General features: G+C 43.4%; 1 non-coding gene across 1 annotated transcript; it reads right to left on the bottom strand.

The window, feature by feature from the left end:
• Window positions 1-1,043: 1,043 nt before the first annotated feature.
• Window positions 1,044-1,254, bottom strand: LOC112062661 (small nucleolar RNA U3). The gene has a single exon (XR_002890847.1). It is a non-coding gene; the product is annotated as a small nucleolar RNA U3 (small nucleolar RNA).
• Between the last annotated feature and the right edge of the window lie 3,986 nt (window positions 1,255-5,240).

The raw sequence follows: 5,240 nt of genomic DNA, 5'->3' as shown, positions 1-5,240 counted from the left end.
AAAGAAACGAAATTGAGTTATTTGTAGTGAGGTGGATGGACCTAGATTCTGTCATACAGAGTGAAGTAAGTCAGAAAGAGAAAAACAAATACCGTATGTTAACACATATATATGACATCTAAGAAAAAACAAAACAAAACAAAAAACAGTCATGAAGAACCTAGGAGTAAGACGGTATTAAAGACATAGACCTACTAGAGAATGGACTTGAGGATATGGGGAGGGGGAAGTGTAAGCTGTGACAAAGCGAGAGAGTGGCATGGACATATATACACTACCAGACGTAAAATAGATAGCTAGTGGGAAGCAGCCTCATAGCACAGGGAGATCGGCTCAGTGGTTTGTGACTACCTTGAGCGGTGGGATAGGGAGGGTGGGCGGGAGGGAGACGCAAGAGGGAAGAGATATGGGAACATAGGTATATGTATAACTGATTCACTTTGTTATAAAGCAGAAACTAACACACCATTGTAAAACAATTATACCTCAATAAATATGTTACAAAGAAAAAATTACTTACATATGTACTGATGTGGACATTCGGTGAGAAGATGTAGGTTCAAAAGTAAAGCAATACTGAGAACTCCCTGGTGGTCCAGTGGTTAGGACTCTGTCCTTTCACTGTTGAGGGCTGGAGTTCAATCCCTGCCCAGGGAACTAAGATCCCCCCCAAGAGAGAAAAAAAAAGCAAAGCAGTATCATACACTGTTATATAAAAAATAAGCAGAGTGAAAAGAAGTGCTTGCCTTATAACAGAAAGGAAATATTTGGTAATATTTAGTAAAGGGTGAGTAGCCATGAAGGAGTTAAACTGTTAACTTTTTTTTTTTTTTTTGAAAGCAGGGAGTCCTAACAACTGAACTGCCAGGGAATTCCCACCTTTAACTTTTTGAGAGTTTTGTTACAATACACACCTGTAGTATTACCATAAGAATATTAAAATAAAAGAATATACCTGACATCACCCCTTCCTTTTCCTCTTCAGGAAAGGGAACAAACCGTGAGGATGAAGAACAAAACATAAGCAATTACATCAGGAATGAATCCTTCAGCTTGAATTTTCTCCCTTTTATCTTTCCCAAAGGAAAAAAAGAAAAATCAAGAGCAAGCAGTCGGCCCACCAGGTGACACTACTGGCCAGCTTCACACTCAGAAAAAAGCACTACAGCTCATTAGGTTTTTTGAAGCCTGATGCTATTTAGAAACACTTTTCTGGTAACATACAATAGAAATGGTCCCTGAAAGTGTAGTCTTAAGCTTCTGTCATTTGCCTTTGTTGAGATTAGGAAGTTTATTCCTATTTTGTTGATGGAGAGATTTCTCCCACTCCCCACCCAACAGTCGTTCAGGAGAATATATTTCTTATAATTACATTCCGCAAATTTAACAAAGCACTTTGGAATCCATTAAGTAATATTTCTCAAAGAAAGCATAATTCACAAAGTTCTTAATTAGCTAGTACCATACAACTACCCAATCAGAAGTGATTATCATCCAACTGATAATGGCCTCTAACCCTGTAGCTATTCAACACACAAGAACCAGCTTCCCACTTGGTGTGAGGCTCCTCTCTGTGATGAGGATACTAGAAAGTTGATGCTACCCATACTGGAATAAACCAGATATGGCTTAAGTGTAGATTTGAGGTTATTTTTTTTATTTTTTTATTTTTTGTGGTATGCGGGCCTCCCTCTGCTGTGGCCTCTCCCGTTGCGGAGGACAGGGTCCAGACGCGCAGGCTCAGCGGCCATGGCCCACGGGCCCAGCCACTCCGCGGCACGTGGGATCTTCCCAGACCGGGGCGCGAACCCAGTTCCCCTGCATTGGCAGGCGGACGCGCAACCGCTGCACCACCAGGGAAGCCCTTGAGGTTATTTTTAATCCTGCTTTGTGTCAGGGGTTCAGTGTCAATGGAGATTTTTAATGCTCAAAACAGCAACAATTATGTTGTATCATTGTGCTTCTTAGATATCTAAGTGGAAGTGGTGAGTTGGCAGTTTATATGAGTCCCAGGTACAATAAAATCATCTGAGCTAGAGATAGGGTCCTTGTATGGCTATTAGCATAAATGACGCCATCTTGGGCCCATAGAGTTCCTCCTGTCCTTCCACTTACCCTACCAGGACTGTACTATGTGAAAAATCACTTCTCTGTTATCAAGGGCTTTGTAGTTAATACATATTATTTAATAATCATTAGGACTAGGTTGCCTCTATGCTCTGTTAGTCCCCAAACAATGATGAAGACCTTTGCTGATGTAGTCCTGGCACCCATGAGACTAGTTACCCATTCATAAATGTTGACTTAGGAATGCATATCCTGTTTCCAAGCATGTACCCCCATACCCTAGGTTAACTATAAAATTGTCCCAATGGCCCTTTGGTGGTGCAGAGTGCATTTGTTAATGCTTTCGGATCGTCATCTGCCTGATCCCACCCGGTGAGTACGTTACCCTATAGTAAACTGATCCATTGATTATATGGAGCTGCCTGCCTCGTTTTTCAATCTCAAGATGCCTTCTCAGTTTGGTGGGCACATTTTGTTCCCTCCCTCCACCAGCCCTCTTCTTAGGAAATACAAATAAATACAAGCATTAGAGTAATATTAATTGAGATATTAATTGATGTTTCTCTCCTCTGTGTATTTTCCTTTATTTATTTTTTTTCTGAACTTTCCCTCAATCGTCTCCATCCCAGAAGTTGATCCAGTTTAATTGTCTCAGGGAAGAAGAGCAATAGCAGAAAACACCGTGCTAGTCTCTGGCTAAAGCTCAAATTCACTAAGGAGATTAAGTGAGATGTCTCTGAGGGTAAACACCACAATAGAGGGAGTGCCTTTAAACCTAAAACCATAATTAAGCGTTCCTTTGGGTGGGGTGGGGCTGGGAGGAAGTTGGGAGTCCGAAGAGTAGGAAGATTCCAGGAAGGAATGGTTATAGCCTCCCAGTGGTGGTTCCCAATTCTGAAGCCCAGAGCATTGGATGGCTCCTGAAGAGAGGGTCTATGCATGATGCTAACTGGGCAGAGTTCTTGGGTGAGTGGGGAGAGCAAAGGGCATTCAGACTCCAGAGAGATCTTAGAGGACCCAAGGCCAGTGAACAAGCAGTGATATCAGAGAGATGGCACAGAGCTGTGGGGTGGGGCAGAGATGAACCAAAATATATTGGAATTAAATTTCCACTCTTCCTATGGAAAGTGGCATTCCTGGTGGTTGTGGGGTTCCAAATAGAAATGGAAGTAAATCTAGATGAAGTTATATTTCATTTATATGAGTCTGAGGGCAGAGATTCCTCCCTGAAACACAGATGCGTCTTGTTTTCTTATCAATACTACACAGTAATGAAGAAATTAATACTACACAGTAATACAGCAGAAATGAAGAGGAGGAAAAAGAATCTTGAGACAGTGATGAGAGAGAACAGATAGCTGTAATGACCAATTTGATGTGGGGGCTAAAGGAGAAGGAGGCAGAATCTGCAATGAGCCCCAGGTTTCTTGCTTGGGGCCTTGGGGGTAGAAGTTGGGGCCATTTACTAGGACATGGAACACATGAGCAAGAGAGTCTTTGTGAGCCTGGGAGACTTGGGGAAGTCATATAATTCTCTCTCCTACTCTGTGGCCTCATCTCTAAAATGGGGGCAGTGCTGCATACCACAGGGTCCCGCTCATTTCACAAGACCTGTTAGAGTGCTGTGGGCTAGAGTTGATAAGTGAAATGCTAACAGTTGAGAAATACAAAAGTTGATGGAGAACATTAGACTGGAAGGAAACTTAAAGAACGAAATGTTCCCCATCTCTCTAAGTGAATAGATCAGAGCCAGAAACACCCCTTCTAGTTTGACACTGCTACTTAGTATCCACATCATGGCCCACCTTTACTGGGTCTCTGTCCCCTGTAAAATGAGGACCACAATGTGGTCCCACCTCTAAGCAGGGACAGGACGTGAGGAGGAAAGGAAGAGGGACTTCAGATGATGGTTACTACAGATTGATCTGTCTTCAGAAGCATGACAGCAGCATGCAGGATGAGTATGGAGCCACGTCAGTGCCCAGAGAAGACTAGATGCTGAAGAAGGACAGAAGCAGGAGGGACATGAGATGTGGGAGAGGAGTTGGTGCTTTGTAGATGGCTGGGGAATTGTTGTCGGGGAAGGAGAGCAGAGAACATCTGTGATCTAGGAGAATCAGAGTGGTTCAGGCCTGGGACTGCCACATCAGCCCCCTCCCTGGGCCCTGGAGAGCATTACCAGGCTTAAGGTAGCCCCAGGATGGCAGTATCCTTTCAGAGCTGGGCAGAGGACTCATAAGGCAGGTCCTCACCACAGGGTCCTCAGTGTAGAGAGGAAAAGAGAAAGAGAGGAGATCATTGGCTTCAACCATCTCTGACCTCAACGACACCCATTCTGGTCCTGAACTACTTCCTCTTCTGGCTAAATGTCACAGTGGAGGCACTAGACTTTTCTCCCAAACAACTGGCAGGCCCTTGAGGGTAGGGACTCTAGTTTCTCCTCCTCCTCTGGCTTCCAAAACCCCAGCAAGGCATGGCAAAGAGAGAGTGCCATGTAAAGATTCAATCCCACTTGGCTTGCATCACAGATCAGAAACACAGTGAAGAAACAGATTGGGGGGGCTCCACTCCAACAACTAGGGGGCAGAACATGACCCTGAAGGGCAGTGAGAACCACACAGCAAAAGGGAGGCCCTGCTCAATATCCAGGGCAGGCTCTGGTCACCACACAAGTCAAACCCCCTATCAAGGGGATAATGGCACAAACCTCTGAACCAACCTCACCCACCAAGGGGCAGACACTAGAAGCAAGAGTAAATATGATCCTGCCACCTGTGCAAAGCAGACCACAAACACCATAAGTGAGACAAAATGAGACAACAGAGAAATATGTTGCAGATGAAGGAACAAGATAAAAACCTGCAAGAGCAACTAAATGAAGAGAAGATAGGCAATCTACCTGAAAAAGTATTCAGAGTAATGATAGTAAAGATAATCCAGGATCTCAGAAAAATAATGAAGGTATGGATCAAGAAGATACAAGAAATGTTTAACAAAGAACTAGAAGAACTAAATAACAAACAGAGAGGAACAATACAATAACAAAATGAAAAATATACTAGAAGAAATCAATAGCAGACTAACTGAGGCAGAAGAAAGGATAAGTGAGCTGCAAGACAGAATGGTGGAAATCACTGCTGTGGAATAGAATAAAGAAAATAGAATGAAAAGAA

Source organism: Physeter macrocephalus, chromosome 12 (assembly GCF_002837175.3).
Source record: "Physeter macrocephalus isolate SW-GA chromosome 12, ASM283717v5, whole genome shotgun sequence".
Lineage (NCBI taxonomy): Eukaryota > Metazoa > Chordata > Mammalia > Artiodactyla > Physeteridae > Physeter > Physeter macrocephalus.
The sequence above is the reverse complement of the archived record's forward strand: the minus strand, read 5'-3'. Positions and strand labels throughout refer to the sequence as shown.